The following is a 22,982-nucleotide window of genomic DNA, read 5'->3' as shown; positions in this document are numbered from 1 at the left end:
TATAGATATATAGTCTGTTGTTTACATCAGATTTTGCATGAACGTCTTGTAATAGAATAGAATATCTCCTACAATCTGAGGACTATTTACGTCGTAACACACTGTATATGTGATTACACTTTAGGTTCCAGTAAATACATAAACACTCATTAAAACTTTGTTTTTAAAAGTATAATACATAATATCCAAATAGCACTGTTATTACAGTGAGACATGATAACAGTATAGAGGATATCAGCGAAGTGACTGCTCTCTAGTTACCTGGTGGGTGGAGACCTGGGTAGTGGGGTGGTGGGCGGGAAAATTCAAACGGAATGTGACGACAAGGCTAGTTATGTCACAACGGAGCTGATTTTGAAACCATGCAATCTGAGACTCAAGGCAGAGGACATTCAGAAACCTGTATCTCACTCAAAACAGAATGTATGGATTTTTTTCCCAAGTTTATATGCGTGTGGAAGCACCAGAGACACAAAGAACCACCCCAAAACCCAGAAAAAGTGAGTTTTTCATAATATGGCCACTTTAATGCAACATTTCATTTATACAAAAAGCACACTCTAAAAATAGGAGGGTTGTGACCCATAATGGGTAAATATTGGACAGAACACACCACTGATTTAAAGTGACCTAATGCTGGGTTGTTTTTACCCAACTGCTACTGTAGGTTATTATACCCCATGGTTTCCCAACATTGGGTCAATTTGACCCAATTACTAAAACTTGAAATTTTAATTATTTCATTTTCAAGGTGAGAATACATCTTCCCTATCAAATTGAAAAATAAAATGCACTTGATTATTTGACATTTTATTTTCACTACAATATCAAAGCAAGACTGACTATATTAAAATTAAAAGGCAAACTTGAAAAGGAATCTGCAAATACATTTTTTAAATATATTTTTATTAATGCTCATGTAATAATAGTGACAAAAAAATCTAATTAAAATGTAAAGTTCAGCTTTTATTTCATAGTTTTCATTTTCATTGGGGCGCCAGACCCCCTGTTGGAGACATGCTTTAAATGAATATTAAATGAGATTCTAGCCTATAGTGAGACAGGTGTACACTTTATGGAAAAAAGATGCCAACGGTCATTGATCAAAGGTGTTGGATAAACAAACATAAACATAATATATTCTCACACAGAACAGGTGTATTATGTGATATTATATCTCAAAATAATGGATGTCAGTGATCAAGCAGCATGCATGACGCCAAATCATACTGTAATAATTTAAAGAAAAGACATCTAGTAAATGTTCCCATTTAAACACACATGCACAAACACACACAAATGCGCACGCAAATACGCACACACTGACATGCAGCATTAGTGACAGCAAATTTGGTTTGAAGCGACAGACGGTGTTTTCAAAGTTGTTAACACAACTAAGTAGATCTATAAAGAGTTAATGACCAATACATCTCCATAAATGAACAAAAATATTTAATACACTAAAACTTCATTTGACAGCAAGCAAGATGTTGCCAGGACTGCAAATACAGTATATCATGTTTTTTAGTACACAAACTCTAATGAAACCTCGTCAACATAAGCAAAAATACTACATTACAAGATTACACTGCTGGAGAAAAGTTTGTGTAATAATTTTAACCATTAGATTTAGTTATTCTAAATAGGTTATTCGATTATACCTGAACAGCAGATGATACAAGCAAAATTATTGACATGATGTGATCAAGTTCAGTTTCCCCACCCGGTAAAGAAAGAGAACAGGCTGCACCAAACCAGCCAACGTAAAACAAATTTGACCAACACACATGAATATTGGATCATCAGGTGTAATGAGGAATATGACAAAAATATAGGGGACATATATTATAAGCATACTGACAGTAGTTACTAAAATGAAATAAAACGCTCTTCTCCTTATGTGGTTTTCCTCCCCTCTTTCTCCTCCTCTCTCTCCTGGACCTGACTGCTTCAGAGCTCTCAGAACAGCTACAAGAAAAAACAGCTTGAGGAAGAGGAAGATGAGGAACGGTATGATCAAGAAAATTAAGTACACCTCAAAGACAAATGATGAAGTCATGGCATTAAATCCACCAAAGATAATTGTTGCTGCCCAGACCAAAGCAGAGCACACGAGTCTGTATCTGAGAGGTTTGAACTTCAGAAAGGTTACAGGATGAACCACAGCCAGGTAACGCTCGACACAGATCAGAGACTCAAATAAAGGATGACCAATGACCAAAAGTCCATCGGAAAAAGCCACAATAATCCAGGGAATTTGAAATATATAGGCGAGAAAAAGAATGAAAGTTTGCACACACATGAGTATCTCACATACAGAGAGATTGAGAATGAAGATTTCTGCCGTGAGTCCATTTCCAGTTCCTCTTACAATAAGCCAGATCACATAGAAGTTGATAGGAAAATTCATAAAAATGCAGATGATATACATGGATCCAACCGAGAACATTTCAAGATCAGTTTTTGCTTCAGTGCCATTGGAAAAGAGATGATGAGAAGAATTTGATTCATAAATGGAGGAGATCTGACTGGAGATGTTCATCTCTTCACTGTGTGCTGTCGATATAAACAAATCAGTTTTCAGTTTTACCTTTTTGTTTAGTGACATCAGATTTGATTTAAAGTGACTGACTTTGCTAAAAAGTGTTATAAAGTAGATCTATGCAAAGATAAGTAATCCATCTCCATAAATAAGAAAAACTATTTACAATATTAACACACTTAAAAAACTAAATTATGCTGTCAAACATCATTCAACTAAGATGAAAATAACAAAACCACACAAAATAAATAAAAACGAACTTATTCAAAATCCTAAAAACAGAAAAAGTATGACAAATGGTTTCAGATTAATCTCTAAAGAAATCAAAACAACAGATGGGAATAATGAATAATGGCTTAACCTGATAAGGAACACTGTGCCGTTCACGGTACACCCTCTCCCCATACAAAAATGTAATATATGGCCATATATGAACTTATATTTTACATAGTATGACATATATCTATACATATATTTGACTTATCTGAGAACACAATATATGACTGCAACATATATGTACATTTATATGTCCAAACATGTGAAAAAAATATTTGGGTTCATCAATATATGATACCATATATCTGCATATATTACACTATAGTATTGGTTTCTCACATATATGGGGAACATTAATTATAAATATGTGACATACATATTTGTTTTCCACATATCTCTTCATTTATTTGACTTATCTGAGAACACAATATATGCCTGCAACATATATGAACATTTATATGTCCAAACATGTGAAAAAAATATTTGGTTTCATCAATATATGATACCATATTTCTGCATATATTACAGTATAGTATTGGTTTCTCACATATATGGACAACATTAATTATAAATATGTGACATACATATTTGTTTTCCACATATCTATACATATATTTTGACTTATCTGAGAACACAATATATGCCTGCAACATATATGAACATTTATATGTCCAAACATGTGAAAAAAATATTTGGGGTCATCAATATATGATACAATATATCTGCATATATTACAGTATACTATTGGTTTCTCGAATAAATGGACAACATTAATTATAAATATGTGACATACATATTTGTTTTCCACATATTTAATACATGTATGTAAACATACATGCATGTGATACTGATGCATTTTTAAAGCTGTGGCATATGGTTATGGTACTTTGTGGATGTATTTGTCAAAAATGACAAAGAAAACACTGCATTATTGTATTAAAAATACTATATTATGAAGTCCTGTTAGTTTTGTGACCTAAATACCCCCCCCCCCCCCAGGATCACCATCAGACCAGTTTTTGCTTTTATACAGCAAGTTAAAAATATCTGGTCAGATAATCTTTAAATATGTAAGTGAGTGTTCAAGAAGATTTGAAATGTATGATCATTATGGGGAATCAACGGCTATTTTATCTAGTTTACCATCATCAGAAAACTGCCAACTAAGTCTGTGTATATTAACAAACAGTGATAAGTTGATACTGATTATTATTAATAATCACAAATCAATTACATTATTAATTTTTATTTTATTATTTTAATTTAGTTTAGTTTTTTATTTTATTTGTGCAGGGATTTGTAAAGTTAATAAATAAATAAATAACCTAAAAAAGTGTTTGTTTAGCGAATTTACATATTATTATTATTATTATTATTAAATCGTGTTAAATGTATTGCTTAATTAATAATAAATAGTCAAAAGAACATAGCATATAATAAAAATTTCATCCACTGCCTATTGAATGCGCTACACCCAGTCCAGTAGGAGGCGCTAATGACCCTTCAGTTGCCAACCGCCACTCAGGCCAACAGCGCAGAAGAACAAAAATGACCGGGAAAATCTGACAGAAGTGAGAAGATGATAACAGCACAGCGGGGTTTTAGAAGTAAGTTTAAAATATTTAATATATTTTGCATACGTTTCTTGCTGTCTAGTTTGTTTAAAGCCTAATTATGTTGGCTTGACAAAGCCAACATACTGTTCTTCGATCTAAGCTTATTATGTTGGCTTGACAAAGCCAACATACTGTTCTTCGATCTAAGCTTATTATTATTATTATTATTATTATTAGTGGTGCTTGCATTTATGCAAGGCATCACTATTATTATTGCTCAGGGATATTATTAGTGGTGCTTGCATTTATGCAAGGCATCACTATTACTATTGCTCAGGGATATTATTAGTGGTGCTTGCATTTATGCAAGGCATCACTATTACTATTCCTCATACTTATTATTATTATTATATCTTATTCTTATGTCTGCACGTTTTTTCGGCGCGTAACTCGTCCCGCACGCTTTGCCGTAGTCCCATGAAAGCGGGCTCAAATCGACTGGTTTATTGAGGAGAGGTGTGCTATGACTTTTATAAGCAATCGGGTGCAGGATTTCCGAAAGGGGGGCGAAAAACCACCCGAAAAATCCCATTGACTTAACATTGCGCCCAACTTTGACGAGTCATAGCTCCGCTCGAGGATTTTGTAGAAACATGTGGGTTACAACATTTGAAGAGGGTGGTAGGCTATGTAAGAACATGGATCACAATGGGGTGTAAGTTGTACCCCTGGGGTGTAAGAGGTGCCCAAAAATGCCCAATGAAAAGTCAATGGGCGAAAATCCCATAGACTTAACATTGCGAAAAACTTTGACGGGTCATAGGTCCGAGCGAGGATTTCGTAGAAACATGTGGGTCACAACATTTGAAGAGGGTGCTAGACTCTTTCAGGACGTACCCCACAATGGGGTGTAAGGTTACCCTAGCAACCATTTTGGGCACCCTAGCAACCTATCCCATAGACTGCCATTATAAAATGCCTAGATGGATATCTTTGCACCACAGTGTCACAGAGACATGGGGGTGGGCTCATTTTACTCAGGCATCCAATCACTCTCTCAGGATCCTTGAATACTTACTAAGCCACGCCCCTAGCAACCACTTTTGAGCACCCTAGCAACATAAAATTCAAACAGTTATATCTCGGCATCAGAAAATCGTAGAGACACGGGGGTTGGACCGTTTTACTTGTGACTAGGGGTGTAACAATTGGGCACATCAATGGCCACTCCCAAGCCACGCCCCTAGCAACCAAATTTGAGAACCCTAGCAACCGAATAAACAAAGCCTTATATCTCCGCATCAGAACATCGTAGAGACACGGGGGTTGGACCGTTTGACTCGTGACTCGGAGGGTAATCACTAGTGGATGCCATTTTTTTCCCTAGCAACCAAATACAGTACCCTAGCAACAGAGTAAACAAAGTCTTATATCTCCGCATCAGAACATCGTAGAGACACGGGGGTTGGACCGTTTGACTCGTGACTCGGAGGGTAATCACTAGTGGATGCCATTTTTTCCCCTAGCAACCAAATACAGTACCCTAGCAACAGAGTAAACAAAGCCTTATATCTCCGCATCAGAACATCGTAGAGACACAGGGGTTGGACCGTTTGACTCGTGACTCGGAGGGTAATCACTAGTGCATGGCAATTTTTTTCCCTAGCAACCAAATACAGTACCCTAGCAACAGAGTAAACAAAGCCTTATATCTCCGCATCAGAACATCGTAGAGACACGGGGGTTGGACCGTTTGACTCGTGACTCGGAGGGTTATCACTAGTGGATGGCAATTTTCCCCCTAGCAACCAAATACGGTACCCTAGCAACAGAGTAAACAAAGCCTTATATCTCCGCATCAGAACATCGTAGAGACACGGGAGTTGGGTCGTTTTACTTTTGGCTTGGAGTATAATCATATATGTTACCCAGAATTTTGCCACGGCAAGCACCACTCACATTTTCTTCAGGAAATGTACCTATCTAGTTATTATTATTATATTTTATTCTTACATCTGCACGTTTTTTCGGCACCTAACTCGTCCCGCACGGTTTGTCGTAGACCCATGAAAGAGGGCTCAAATCAACGGGCTTATTAAGGACACGACTGCTATGACTTTTATAAGCGATCGGGTGCAGGATTTTCGAAAGGGGGGCGAAAAACCACCCGAAAAATCCCATTGACTTAACATTGAGCCCAACTTTGACGAGTCATAGCTCCACTCGAGGATTTTGTAGAAACATGTAGGTTACAACATTTGGAGAGGGTGGTAGACTCTGTAAGAACATATATCACAATGGGGTGTAAGTTGTACCCCTGGGGTGTAAGAGGTGCCCAAAAGTGCCCCAATGAAAAGTCAATGGGGGATTATCCCATAGACTTAACATTGCAAAAACTTTGACGGGTCAGAGGTACGAGCGAGGATTTTGTAGAAACATATGGGTTACATTATTTGAAGAGGGTGGTAGACTCTGTAAGAACATGGATCACATTGGGGTGTAAGTTGTACCCCTGGGGTGTAAGAGGCACCCGAAATTTCCCATTGACTTGTAATGGAGCAGGAAACATGCCCATATAAGGGAATAAAAAAGTTCCAGATGGGATATCTTTGCTTTACAATGTCGTAAAGACAAGGGGGTGGGCTCATTTTACTCAGACATCCAATCAGTCTATCAGGATATTCCCAAAGCTTTTAAGCCACGCCCCTAGCAACCACTTTTGAGCACCCTAGCAACATAAAATTCAAACAGTTATATCTCTGCATCAGAACATCATAGAGACACGGGGGTTGGACCGTTTGACTCGTGACTCGGAGTGTAATCATTATGGGATGCCAATTTTTCCCTAGCAACCAAATACAGTACCCTAGCAACAGAGTAAACAAAGCCTTATATCTCCGCATCAGAACATCGTAGAGACACGGGGGTTGGATCGTTTGACTCGTGACTCGGAGTGTTTTCATTATGGGATGGCAATTTTTCCCTGGCAACCAAATACAGTACCCTAGCAACAGAGTAAACAAAGCCTTATATCTCCGCATCAGAACATCGTAGAGACACGGAGGTTGGACCGTTTGACTCGTGACTCGGAGTGTAATCATTATGGGATGCCAATTTTTTCCCTAGCAACCAAATACAGTACCCTAGCAACAGAGTAAACAAAGCCTTATATCTCCGCATCAGAACATCGTAGAGACACAGGGGTTGGACCGTTTGACTCGTGACTCAGAGTGTAATTATTATGGGATGCCAATTTTTTCCCTAGCAACCAAATACAGTACCCTAGCAACAGAGTAAACAAAGCCTTATATCTTTGCATCAGAACATCGTAGAGACACGGGGGTTGGACCGTTTGACTCGTGACTCGGAGGATAATCACTAGCGGATGCCATTTTTTCCCCTAGCAACCAAATACAGTACCCTAGCAACAGAGTAAACAAAGCCTTATATCTCCGCATCAGAACATCGTAGAGACACGGGGGTTGGACCGTTTGACTCGTGTCTCAGAGGGTAATCACTAGTGGATGCCATTTTTTTCCCTAGCAACCAAATACAGTACCCTAGCAACAGAGTAAACAAAGCCTTATATCTCCGCCTCAGAACATCATAGAGACACGGGGGTTGGACCGTTTGACTCGTGTCTCAGAGGGTAATCACTAGTGGATGCCATTTTTTTCCCTAGCAACCAAATACAGTACCCTAGCAACAAAGTAAACAAAGCCTTATATCTCCGCATCAGAACATCGGACAGACACGGGGGTTGGACCGTTTGACTTGTGACTAGGCGGTTAATCACTACTGGATGCCAATTTTTCCCTAGCAACCAAATACAGTACCCTAGCAACAGAGTAAACAAAGCCTTATATCTCCGCATCAGAACATCGTACAGACACTGGGGTTGAACCTTTTGACTCGTGACTCGGAGGGTAATCACTAGTGGATGGCAATTTTTTCCCTAGCAACCAAATACAGTACCCTAGCAACCGGATAAACATAGCCTTATATCTCCACATCAGAACATCGTAGAGACACGGGAGTTGGATCATTTTACTTTTGGCTTGGAGTATAATCATATATGTTACCCAGAAATTTGCCACGGCAAGCACCACTCACATTTTCTTCAGGAAATGTACCTATCTAGTTATTATTATTCTTATGTCTGCACACTTTTTCGGCGCGTAACTCGTCCCGCACGGTTTGCCGTAGTCCCATGAAAGAGGGCTCAAATTGACCGCATTATTGAGGAGATGGTGGCTATGACTTTTATAAGCGATCGGGTGCAGGATTTTCGAAAGGGGGGCGAAAAACCACCCGAAAAATCCCATTGACTTAACATTACGCCAAACTTTGACGGGTCATAGCTCCGCTCGAGGATTTTGTAGAAACATGTGGGTTACAACATTTGAAGAGGGTGGTAGGCTCTGTAAGAACATACATCACATTGGGGTGTAAGTTGTACCCCTGGGGTGTAAGAGGCACCCAAATGTGCCCCATTGACTTATAATGGGGCAGGAAACATGCCCATATAAGGAAATAAAAAAGTTCCAGATGAGATATCTTCGCTTTACAATGTAATAGAGAGAAGGGGGTGGGCTCATTTTATTCAGACATCCAATCAGTCTATCAGGATAGTATCAGAGACATTAAGCCACGCCCCTAGCAACAATTTTGGGCACCCTAGCAACATCTCCCATAGACTGCCATTATAAAATGCCCAGGTGGATATCTTTGCACCAAAGTGTCATAGAGACATGGGGGTGGGCTCATTTTACTCAGACATCCAATCAGTCTCTCAGGATCCTTACATAGGTTTTAAGCCACGCCCCTAGCAACCACTTTTGAGCACCCTAGCAACATAAAATTCAAACAGTTATATCTCCGCATCCAAACATCGTAGAGACACGGGGGTTGGACCGTTTGACTCGTGACTCAGAGTGTAATCATTATGGGATGCCAATTTTTTCCCTAGCAACCAAATACAGCACCCTAGCAACAGAGTAAACAAAGCCTTATATCTCCGCATCAGAACATCGTAGAGACACGGGGGTTGGACCGTTTGACTCATGACTCGGCGTGTAATCATTATGGTATGCCAATTTTTTCCCTAGCAACCAAATACAGTACCCTAGCAACAGAGTAAACAAAGCCTTATATCTCGGCATCCGAACATCGTAGAGACACGGGGGTTGGACCGTTTGACTCGTGACTCGGCGGGTAATCACCAGTGGATGCCAATTTTCCCCCTAGCAACCAAATACAGTACCCTAGCAACAGTGTAAACAAAGCCTTATATCTCCGCAGCAGAACATCGTAGAGACACAGGGGTTGGACCATTTTACTTGTGACTCGGCATGTAATCACTAGTGGATGCCAATTTTTTCCCTAGCAACCAAATACAGTACCCTAGCAACCGAATAAACAAAGCCTTATATCTCAGCATCAGAACATCGTAGAGACACGGGAGTTGGATCGTTTTACTTTTGGCTTGGAGTATAATCATATATGTTCCCCAGAATTTTGCCACGGCAAGCACCACTCACATTTTCTTCAGGAAATGTACCTATCTAGTTATTATTATTCTTCTGGTACAAACTTTTTCTCACAGTAACTCCTCCTAGAGCTTTCAAGCTACACCCACAAAACTTTACAAAACTTTTAAGACTGGTACGTAGATTGTTGCTATGACTTTTCTAACTGATGGGACCTACCGATTTCCTAAACGGGGCGCTCAAAGACCCCAAATTTTCCATTGACTTAACATTGCGACAAACTTTGACGGGTCATAGCTGCAAGCGAGAAATTTGTAGAAACTTGTGGGTTATCACAGTTGAAGAGGCTGGCAGGCTCTGTAAGAACATACATCACATTGGGGTGTAAGTTTCACCCCTGGGGTGTAAGAGGCACCCAAATTTCCCCATTGACTTATAATGGGACAGGAAACATGCCCATATAAGGGAATAAAAGCGTCCCAGATTGAATATCTTCACTTTAGAGTGTCATAGAGATATGGGGGTGGGCTCATTTTACTCAGGCATCCAATCAGTCTCTGAGGATTCTTATTGAGGTATTAAGCCACGCCCCTAGCAACCAAATACGAGCACCCTAGCAACATAATAAACAAAGCCTTATATCTCTGGATCCGAAAATCATAGAGACATGGTCGTTGGGTCTTTTGGTCATGTTAGCCTTATGCTAGCTTCATGCTAAGTCATACTAGCTTCATGCTAGTTTCTTGCTAGCTTTATGGTAATTTCATAATAAATCTTGCTAACTTCATGCTAAATCATGTTAGCATCATGCTAGCTTCATGCTAATTCATATTAGCATCATGCTAGCTTCGTGCTAATTCATGTTAGCATCATTCTAGCTTCATGCTAATACATTTTAGCATCATGCTAGCTTCATGCTAATTCATGTTAGCATCATGCTAGCTTCATGCTAATTCATGTTAACATCATGCTAGCTTCATGCTAATTCATGTTAGCATCATGCTAGCTTCATGCTAATTCATGTTAGCATCATGCTAGCTTCATGCTAATTCATGTTAGCATCATGCTAATTCATGTTAGCATCATGCTAGCTTCATGCTAATTCATGTTAGCGTCATGCTAGCTTCATGCTAATTCATGTAAGCATCATTCTAGCTTCATGCTAATACATTTTAGCATCATGCTAGCTTCATGCTAATTCATGTTAGCATCATGCTAGCTTCATGCTAGTTCATGTTAGCATCATGCTAATTCATGTTAGCATCATGCTAGCTTCATGCTAATTCATGTTAGCATCATGCTAGCTTCATGCTAATTCATGTTAGCATCATGCTAGCTTCATGCTAATTCATGTTAGCATCATGCTAGCTTCATGCTAATTCATGTTAGCATCATGCTAGCTTCATGCTAATTCATGTTAGCATCATGCTAGCTTAATGCTAATTCATGTTAGCATCATGCTAGCTTCATGCTAATTCATGTTAACATCATGCTAGCTTCATGCTAATTCATGTTAGCATCATGCTAGCTTCATGCTAATTCATGTTAGCATCATGCTAGCTTCATGCTAATTCATGTTAGCATCATGCTAATTCATGTTAGCATCATGCTAGCTTCATGCTAATTCATGTTAGCATCATGCTAGCTTCATGCTAATTCATGTAAGCATCATTCTAGCTTCATGCTAATACATTTTAGCATCATGCTAGCTTCATGCTAATTCATGTTAGCATCATGCTAGCTTCATGCTAATTCATGTTAGCATCATGCTAATTCATGTTAGCATCATGCTAGCTTCATGCTAATTCATGTTAACATCATGCTAGCTTCATGCTAATTCATGTTAGCATCATGCTAGCTTCATGCTAATTCATGTTAGCATCATGCTAGCTTCATGCTAATTCATGTTAGCATCATGCTAGCTTCATGCTAATTCATGTTAGCATCATGCTAGCTTCATGTTAGCATCATGCTAGCTTCATGCTAATTCATGTTAGCATCATCCTAGCTTCATGCTAATTCATGTTAGCATCATGCTAGCTTCAAGCTAATTCATGTTAGCATCACGCTAGCTTCATCATGTTAGCATCATGCTAATTCATGTTAGCATCATGCTAGCTTCATGCTAATTCATGTTAGCATCATGCTAGCTTCATGCTAATTCATGTTAGCATCATGCTAGCTTCATGCTAATTCATGTTAGCATCATGCTAGCTTCATGCTAATTCATGTTAGCATCATGCTAGCTTCATGTTAGCATCATGCTAGCTTCATGCTAATTCATGTTAGCATCATCCTAGCTTCATGCTAATTCATGTTAGCATCATGCTAGCTTCAAGCTAATTCATGTTAGCATCACGCTAGCTTCATGCTAATTCATGTTAGCATCACGCTAGCTTCATGCTAATTCATGTTAGCATCATGCTAGCTTCATGCTAATTCATGTTAGCATCATGCTAGCTTCATGCTAATTCATGTTAGCATCATGCTAGCTTCATGCTAATTCATGTTAGCATCATGTTTACTCATGCTTATTCATGTTAACATCATGCTAACTTAGTGCTAAATCATGTTAACATGCTAAGTTTTTGTTAAATCATGTTTACGGAAAGTTAGACTACTAAACTAAACTTGTTTTAAGTTTCTCCAAAACTTTTTTAAACGTTCAGGCCAGGTTTTGTCAAGCCAACATAAAGTTTGTCTTCAAACTTTTCTATCTAGTTATTATTATTATTAGTGGTGCTTGCATTTATGCAAAGCATCACTATTACTATTGCTCATACTTATTATTATTATTATTATTTTTATATCTGGACAAAATTTCGGCGCGTAACTCGTCCCGCACGATTTATCATAGACCCATGAAAGAGGGCTCAAATTGACCGGATTATTGAGGAGAGGCGTGCTATGACTTTTATAAGCGATCGGGTGCAGGATTTCCGAAAGGGGCGCGAAAAACCTCCCGAAAACGTCCCATTGACTTTACATTGCGTCGAACTTTGACGGGTCATAGCTCCACTCGAGGATTTTGTAGAAATATGTGGGTTACAGCATTTGAAGAGGGTGGTAGACTCATCATGCATCACATTGGGGTGTAAGTTGTACCCCTGGGGTGTAAGAGAAGCCCGAAATTTCCCATTGACTTATAACGGGGCAGGAAACACGCCCATATAAGGGAATAAAACATTTCCAGATGGGATATCTTCGCATTACAGCGCCTTAGGGACAAGGGGGTGGGCTCATTTTACTCAGGCATCCAACCAGTCTCTCAGGATCCTTACATAGGTATTAAGCCACGCCCCTAGCAACCACTTTTGAGCACCCTAGCAACATCTCCCATAGACTGCCATTATAAAATGCCCAGATGGATATCTTTGCACCACAGTGTCATAGAGACATGGGGGTGGGCTCATTTTACTCAGGCATCCAATCAGTCTCTCAGGATCCTTACATAGGTATTAAGCCACGCCCCTAGCAACCACTTTTGAGCACCCTAGCAACATAAAATTCAAACAGTTATATCTCCGCATCAGAACATCGTAGAGACACGGGGGTTGGACCGTTTGACTCGTGACTCGGAGTGTAATCATTATGGGATGCCAATTTTTTCCCTAGCAACCAAATACAGTACCCTAGCAACAGAGTAAACAAAGCCTTATATCTCTGCATCAGAACATCGTAGAGACACGGGGGTTGGACCGTTTGACTCGTGACTCGGAGTGTAATCATTATGGGATGCCAATTTTTTCCCTAGCAACCAAATACAGTACCCTAGCAACAGAGTAAACAAAGCCTTATATCTCCGCACCAGAACATCGTAGAGACACGGGGGTTGGACCGTTTGACTAGTGACTCGGAGTGTAATCATTATGGGATGCCATTTTTTCCCCTAGCAACCAAATACAGTACCCTAGCAACAGAGTAAACAAAGCTTTATATCTCCGCATCAGAACATCGTAGAGACACGGGGGTTGGACCGTTTGACTCGTGACTCGGCGTGTAATCATTATGGGATGCCAATTTTTTCCCTAGCAACCAAATACAGTACCCTAGCAACAGAGTAAACAAAGCCTTATATCTCCGCATCAGAACATCGTAGAGACACGGGTGTTGGACCGTTTGACTCATGACTCGGAGTGTAATCATTATGGGATGCCAATTTTTTCCTTAGCAACCAAATACAGTACCCTAGCAACAGAGTAAACAAAGCCATATATCTCCGCATCAGAACATCGTAGAGACACAGGGTTTGGATCGTTTTACTGGTAACTGGGAGTATAATCATTCTTAGAAGATTTTGTCCCCCGAAATTTGCCACGGCAAGCACCACTTCACATTTTCTTCAGGAAATGTACCTATCTAGTTATTATTATTATTATTAATATTATTATTCTTCTGGTACAAACTTTTTCTCACAGTAACTCCTCCTAGAGCTTTCAAGCTACACCCACAAAACTTTACAAAACTTTTAAGACTGGTACGTAGATTGTTGCTATGACTTTTCTAACTGATGGGCCCTACCGAATTCCTAAACGGGGCGCTCAAAGACCCCAAATTTTCCATTGACTTAACATTGCAACAAACTTTGACGGGTCATAGCTGCAAGCGAGAAATTTGTAGAAACTTGTGGGTTACCACATTTGAAGAGGCTGGCAGGCTCTGTAAGAACATACATCACATTGGGGTGTAAGTTTCACCCCTGGGGTGTAAGAGGCACCCAAATTTCCCCATTGACTTATAATGGGGCAGGAAACATGCCCATATAAGGGAATAAAAGTGTCCCAGATTGAATATCTTCACTTTAGAGTGTCATAGAGATATGGGGGTGGGCTCATTTTACTCAGGCATCCAATCAGTCTCTGAGGATTCTTATTGAGGTATTAAGCCACGCCCCTAGCAACCAAATACGAGCACCCTAGCAACATAATAAACAAAGCCTTATATCTCTGGATCCGAAAATCATAGAGACATGGTCGTTGGGTCTTTTGGTCATGTTAGCCTTATGCTAGCTTCATGCTAAGTCATACTAGCTTCATGCTAGTTTCTTGCTAGCTTTATGCTAATTTCATAATAAATCTTGCTAACTTCATGCTAAATCATGTTAGCATCATGCTAGCTTCGTGCTAATTCATGTTAGCATCATGCTAGCTTCGTGCTAATTCATGTTAGCATCATGCTAGCTTCATGCTAATTTATGTTAGCATCATTCTAGCTTCATGCTAATACATTTTAGCATCATGCTAGCTTCATGCTAATTCATGTTAGCATCATGCTAGCTTCATGCTAATTCATGTTAGCATCATGCTAGCTTCATGCTAATTCATGTTAGCATCATGCTAGCTTCATGCTAATTCATGTTAGCATCATGCTAGCTTCATGCTAATTCATGTTAGCATCATGCTAGCTTCATGCTAATTCATGTTAGCATCATGCTAGCTTCATGCTAATTCATGTTAGCATCATGCTAGCTTCATGCTAATTCATGTTAGCATCATGCTAGCTTCATGCTAATTCATGTTAGCATCATGCTAGCTTCATGCTAATTCATGTTAGCATCATGCTAATTCATGTTAGCATCATGCTAATTCATGTTAGCATCATGCTAATTCATGTTAGCATCATGCTAATTCATGTTAGCATCATGCTTATTCATGTTAGCATCATGCTAGCTTCATGCTAATTCATGTTAGCATCATGCTAGCTTCATGCTAATTCATGTTAGCTTCATGCTAATTCATGTTAGCATCATGCTAATTCATGTTAGCATCATGCTAATTCATGTTAGCATCATGCTAGCTTCATGCTAATTCATGTTAGCATCATGCTAATTCATGTTAGCATCATGCTAGCTTCATGCTAATTCATGTTAGCATCATGCTAGCTTCATGCTAATTCATGTTAGCATCATGCTAGCTTCATGCTAATTCATGTTAGCATCATGCTAGCTTCATGCTAATTCATGTTAGCATCATGCTAATTCATGTTAGCATCATGCTAATTCATGTTAGCATCATGCTAATTCATGTTAGCATCACGCTAGCTTCATGCTAATTCATGTTAGCATCATGCTAGCTTCATGCTAATTCATGTTAGCATCATGTTTACTCATGCTTATTCATGTTAACATCATGCTAACTTAGTGCTAAATCATGTTAACATGCTAAGTTTTTGTTAAATCATGTTTACAGAAAGTTAGACTACTAAACTAAACTTGTTTTAAGCTTCTCTAAAACTTTTTTAAACGTTCAGGCCAGGTTTTGTCAAGCCAACATAAAGTTTGTCTTCAAACTTTTCTATCTAGTTAGTCATTACTGTTCTAGAAAAATAACGTGTAGGCCTACAGACATTTTCACAGACATTGGTAGTGTAACTGTTACATCTGAATGTAAATTATTCGCGCGTTGTAATCTCTCACAGCTGTTACTCATCAACAACCAGCAAAACCAACATCTCTCCGACTTAATTTTAAAAACAGTACATTGTGAAAAATGCTGTCATTATTCTCTTACATATCTGTGCCTAAAATTGGAGGCAATTACATTTTAAATGTAATAAATATATTTACAATTTTAAATCAATATTATTATTTTAAATATTGAGTAGATTGTGGTCCCTTACTGTGTAGCAATGTGTGTTTATATTTACAACTAAACAAATGTTTGTCTTTTATAAAAGTTCTGTAACATTTCATAAAGTTTATTGAGTTGGATCACGTGATGTTCGGTTGGCGAGCTTCAGAAAAGGTCATGTGATTTCCGGTAAGGGAACATAGGGACCATTGATGCTTACTGGTTTTTGCGTTTCATTGTTGGAATTTTTAGGGAACGAACGTTCCAGTGCACTAAACGGATTTTGAGATTGAGACAGCCCTTAAAATGGCTGACTCCCTGATCAGTGCCCTGACTACTGAACAAGGGAGCTGATTGAGACACACGGATAGATAAAAACAGCTTTCTGGCAACAGGTGGTGTGCTTTAGTTAATATATTTAAAAGGTTCATATCTAATGCATTTTGACATTCCTTATATTTATATTTATGTAAGAGTTATACTTTTATTTTAGTGAGAGGGTTATGTTTGTGTTTAGCAGACATTGCAAGGCCAAGCACTTATCGCTTGACATGGCTGGAGTCAATACTACCTCACCAAAATTACAACTAATGTTTGGCTTAAACCTTGCCTAATCGCAGTGTTTTTCCCTTTTATTCTCTTTTTGTAGGCCCTAGGGGTGGGCGGAATGACCAAAAATCTATTCCACGGAATGAGTCATTTTATTTCACGGAACGGTATATTCACGGTATAAATATTTTTCAGTTTATATTGTTTTTTATTATAAAAATGTACAGAAATTTGCAACTCACTCTAGCTTTTAACTAAATGTCCACCGCAGTTTTTAAATTATGAGGAATTTAAAGTTAATAATGTTAAAGTGAAAATGCCCAGAAGATAACAACAGATTAAGTCTTGATAATTTTTTTAATTTAGTAGACTATTGAAGCTATAGTATGCCTTCATTGTATTTTGTATTTATGCATACATTACATTAAAAATAGGCAATATGTAAAATGAACAGGTATATATGCAAAAACCTACAGACAGGATAAATAGCCTACCTATCCTATATGAGAGACGAAGCTCTAGATATTATAAATATGACAGATGCTATGATGTGATGATCATGAAGTCTGTTTTAACATGTGGGAGGGCAGAGTTAGCCATGCCCACATATTTGCATTCGGCGGAATAGACGGAATAGAAAAATCTGTTACGTCTGACATTTTATTCCATGGTAACGGAATATATTGTCATACCGCCCAGCCCTAGTAGGCCCATCAGAGTGATTTCCTGAGCTCTTTCGCATATGCTGTATGGTAAGAGTGAATTTCTGCCAGTTGATACCGGTGACAGGTGTTAATTATTAAGTTTATCTTTGTATTTTTTTTATTAAAGATCAGAGAATGGATGGATTATCCAGTCACGGTACATAATGAAAGGTAAATGGCAAGTAATTAAGTAATGTATTAAATGTATAAACTGTAGTGTATTCAGTAGCTACTAATCACATTACCTCTATCACTCTCTCTAAAAGACTTGACTGAGTTAGAAGAAGCTGAGCGACTCTTCAGAGTGAAGATGTTATGGTAATGTAAATCTTACGTTTTTATATTGTAGTTAGAGACAGCACGTCATTTTAACCCTGTTTTATGGTTAAAGGGGTTTTGGCGCTTTTCCATTGCATAGTACCCTACAGGTAAGGTCGAGTCAGCTCACTTTACTTTGGTGTGGTTAGCTTTTCCATTGAGTTCAGCAACACTTCAGAGTGGGAGGGATTATAGGGGTGTCAAATGTATATAGCACGACATTCGTTGCTCGACTTATCGAGACTGTTTTCTAAGATGGCTCCTGTCTATATACGCGTAATGTCTTTATAAAGGATCTTCTTATTAGGGCTGTCACTTTCGAGAAAAATCAAGCACACGTATCCCGCGCTTGAGCGTGTTTGTGAAAAGTAATTGTCACTGACAACAAGCACACATACGTAGCCTATGTATGCGCGCGTGCATATGCATTAACCCTGCGCGTGCTGTTTGCTTGACCGTTTTTAATGATAGAGAACACAAACCATTGATATTTGAGAAATAAAACTTACCGCTGAGTTAAGCAGATCTTACTTCACTCTGTCGTCTATGTGACATGCGACAGTCAGCACGTGATCATTTTAAATCAGTTTACAAGACAAATGCTGTTGTTGTTTAATATAAAGTTTACATCATGGCTTTGAACCTGAATTTTTTCCCAATTGGTTCGTTCCGAACAGAAACAGTAGTTTCCGGTTTTTGGTTCAACCCTAAAGTTGACGTTCCTGAACCGGTTAGTACAGAGGACGAATTCCAAACGGCGCTTCGGGAAGAAGATGCTGCATAAACAGTCGCTCCACATGTTTTTTCAGTGCTTTATTCGCCAAATGTATTTTATACATTAAGAGTTCTGATCTTTGAAGGGCGTAGGGATAATCATGTTTGATTGGAGTTCGGCCGGACACTTTCAAATTCATGTGCGTCTGTGTGTACAGAATTTTTTTTATTTTAGCGCCTTTTTGCGGTTAAATTGTTTAAAATCACTTAAGTGTTAACATTTGCAAGCCTTTGAAACACGTGCAAATGATCAACTTTCACCCTATTTAAATTTGCATATTAATCCGCAAATCGCATGCGAGCCGAACTGTGGGTCGTGATCTGTTTCAATATTTTTCCTATTTAAAACTTGACTCTTCTGTAATTACATTGTGTACTAAGACCGACGGAAATTAAAAGTTGCTATTTTATTTGCAGATATGGTTAGACCTATACTCTCATTCTGGCGTAATGATCAGTGACTTTGCTGATGTGGCATGGCTGCGGCAGGCGTAGTGATAATACGCACTGCCCGAAAATAGTCCCCTGTCATTGAAGGTAACCAAGGGGACTATTTTCGGGCAGTGTGTAATATCACTACGCCTGCTGCAGCCATGTTACATCAGCAAAGTCACTGATTATTATGCCAGTTTGAGAGTATATTTTCTCGGTAAGAATCAAATGTTTAACTCAGGGGAGCTGAAACATTAGCATATTTTCAAAAAAAGTGGAATGTCCCTTTAACACAAGCTTTTTATTCTGCTATAACACTATAAACAATAATATATGTAATTTTATATGCAAACTATAATTCTATCTATCTGGTTCGTGTTGGTCCAATTTAATTCAGAGCACTTGTTTGGTTTGGTGTTTTCATTTTCATTGTAAGCCTTTAAAAAGTAATTATTCTAGATGCAATTTGGTAATATTTACGGCTTAAATTATCTTATGTATTTTTTAAATATTTAAAATCATTCCGCAGAATTATCCAAAAAATTTCCACAGGAAAAGCAAAAAAAGTCTGCAGAAGCCGGAGCCACATCTTCCCTCTCTTGCGCACAGTTGCCGTCGGTCTCATTCTCAGCTTCCTCCCTATTACGAGGTGTTATACTGTAAAAAATGCGCTACAAATGGCATTTTTAAAAAAACGGATGGTTTATTTATAGTGGATATTTCATGTCATGTTTGAATGCATATTTGAATATCGAATAAAAAGTGACAGCCCTACTTCTTATTAAACTGTTTGTACACTTACAAAGTTCAACTTGGGGTTAAGTGCCTTGCTCGAGGGCACAACGGTGGTGACCAGGATTCAAACTCACAAATTCTAGGCTAGCATACTAGCCAGGTTCCTTAACTGCTGTGCTACCACCACCCCTTTCGGCTTAGTGCCTGCTTTCGAACCACACCCGTGGAGGTATCTGCCAACAAATGGACAATCATTCATGGGGCTGCAGTTAGTGCATTCAAGAATTTTCAATGTATGTGTTCAAATTCACATTCTGCGTAAAAAATAGTTTTGATGAGAGGTGGTGGAGGAGGGTGGTGTTTGGCACTGACCCTATCTCGCCTGCAAATTAAATTGGTGCAAAACTGGCCGGCATGCTTGCACTAAGTGTGGCCTTACTTGCCTATTCACGTACTTTGTCACTTAATTTTACTGACTTGCACTAGAAGAAACTGCAATAAAGTTTTTTTATCTTTGTGATAAGTTTATCCACCAGTGTTTTGTCTGCTTAATACCTAAAACTTTTTCTTTAAAATGTACCTTCTCAGATGCAGTTATGTCAAAGTACTCGTTTTGGCTGGCCAGATTGGAAGAGACCTGAATGGGAAGATGGCAGAGCTAAGACTGACAATGTCCAGGAAAAATGTTAACTAAAAATGAGTGTGTTTTTCCCCAGCGAGTGAGTTTGGGAATGTTTTAAATGTGCCTAGAAGTTTGAAAATGTAATACTGAGGGAAAAAAGTGAGCGCTTTGAAAAGGCTTTAAAAAGAAAATAAAGTCTGAAGTTGATGTTAAATGAAGTTTAAGTTTTTACTTGAAAAGTTTGTACTTGTTTGTACTTGTCAAGTCTGTGCTGAAAAAATGCAGTAAAGTTTGTATTTGAAAAGACTTGGAATTGTGTGTTCTGTAGAATGAGTACAAATATATGTGTAGGCTGTATAAAAAAACATAGTTGTGCCACTAATATAAGTGAAAGTACATGGTGGCATCATATAAGAAGCATATTTGTATCCCTAATATAAGTAAAAGTACATGGTGTCATCATATTTGAAGCATATTTGTATCCCTAATATAAGTGAAAGTATGTACTATGGAAATAAGTACATATATGCATGTATACATATATGTGTCTTACATATATTTCACATGTATGTCCATATATGGGAAAATATATGGCACTTATATGAAAACGGCCATTTTTGCAATATTTTGAAATATATTTTCCATATATGTCCATGTATTTTACATATATGAATTTTGCATATTTAATATATGCAGCAGACATACATGGGCACTGATATTATATATGTAATTTACATATATTGACATATATTACATTTCTGTATGGGTCCCTTGCACGTGAGGCTGCATAAACGTCATTGTAAGCATTAAATCTTCAAATATACAGTCATGCGGCACATCGTTTGAAAGCTTAGACTTTCGGGATTCCATTAAGCGCACACATAAAGCATCATATGATTTATAGCAGTCATAAAACTGTAATCTAGTTGTTAGTTACCTGAACCGGGCGACGCCGATTTAGGATATTTAATTACCTTTAAAATCTTCCCTTTATCCGGTGAAATTGTCCAAAACATATTGTTCATAAATCCCCCAAAGTCCAAGGAAATGGAATCCAAGCCTTTTAATCCAAAACTATTTGTTCATCTCACAATCTTGACGTTTCTGACCGAATTATGATATAAATACTGTATACAATAAGTCACTAACGGACATCCATTCGAATCTCACTTTTCATTCACGATTTATACTGAATATATTCGGATGTCACGTTTATTGTGCAATGTCTGAGGAACAAATACCCCCCCCCCCTGTGGAATCTCAGCCGTTACATAAGAGGCTACGAAACTTGCAACTATTTAACAACATTTATCTGGAAAATGACAGTTTTTATTTATTTTATGCTTGTAACTTGTATTGTTTCTGCTTTTTTAATAAAATGATTTGTTGTTTGTAGTGTAACCGCTTTGTTACAAATTGGTTAGCTTGTTAAAAGTCCTTTACTTCGCTTTACTACTTTTCTTAGCTAGCGTAGTTTTCATTGGTGGTCGGTGACATTTTTAAAAGCCATTCATGGATTAAAAAAGGATCATGTCTGAGATCATTACATAACTTCTTGTAGATGCTGTCATCTCTATTTTACTCAAATGCCCTTTTCTGATTTTATTCTTGTTTTGCACATAAACATGGCAATGTTACTGTACGTAATCCATTCTGTGAAAACCCATCTCAATGACGCAAGTTATTTTTGGTGGGTTTTTTGTTTTTTTGCACTAGTGCTGGGAAAAGACATGAGAGAGACAGAAATGAGAATAAACTTTAATTTAAAATAATAAGCAAACTGTAATAAATCTCCCCTGAAGGCAAATTGAAAGTGCAGTTTATTAAGTGAGCAAACATTAACATAACCATAAACTTGGCATGGCATGGTTAACAGACAACAATGGGGAGAACAGACAGAATTTTTAAGGGGTAGAGTGGATGAGGATAATAAATAAACAAACCACAACCAAAATATAATCTCACGCAGAACAGGATTATTATGTGATATTATATTGATATCTCAAAACACTGAACACCAGTGATCAAGCAGTATGCGTGATGTGAAATCATACAGTAATAATTTAGAGGAAAGACATCCAGTAAACTTTCCTATTTACACACACAAACACATGCACGCACACGCACTCACACGTAGACAACATTAGTGACAGCAAATTTGTTTTGAAGCAACAGACTGTAATTTTTAAAGTTTTTAACACAATAAAGTAGATCTATAAAGAGTTGATAACCAATAAATCTCTATGAATGAACAAGACCATTTAATACACTAAAACTTCATTTGACAATCGGGTGTACTTTTTTTTTAAAATTGAAATCAGTTTGTTTTGTTAACCATGTATTTGTGGCAGTGCTCTGTTTTTCACAAAAAAAAAACCCTCAGTTTATTTTTATCCAGTTTAATTATGTCAGCAAG

General features: G+C 38.0%; 1 long non-coding RNA gene across 1 annotated transcript; it reads left to right on the top strand.

Annotated features, from left to right (window-relative positions):
• Positions 1-4,268: 4,268 nt before the first annotated feature.
• Positions 4,269-20,872, top strand: LOC129429125 (uncharacterized). Its single transcript, XR_012371205.1, has 5 exons — positions 4,269-4,425; positions 17,082-17,159; positions 17,813-17,856; positions 17,952-18,003; positions 20,533-20,872. It is a non-coding gene; the product is annotated as an uncharacterized lncRNA (long non-coding RNA).
• Positions 20,873-22,982: the final 2,110 nt, after the last annotated feature.

Source organism: Misgurnus anguillicaudatus, chromosome 9, assembly GCF_027580225.2.
Source record: "Misgurnus anguillicaudatus chromosome 9, ASM2758022v2, whole genome shotgun sequence".
NCBI classification, from domain to species: Eukaryota; Metazoa; Chordata; class Actinopteri; order Cypriniformes; family Cobitidae; genus Misgurnus; species Misgurnus anguillicaudatus.
Note: the sequence above shows the minus strand (reverse complement) of the source record. Positions and strands in the feature narration are given on the sequence as shown.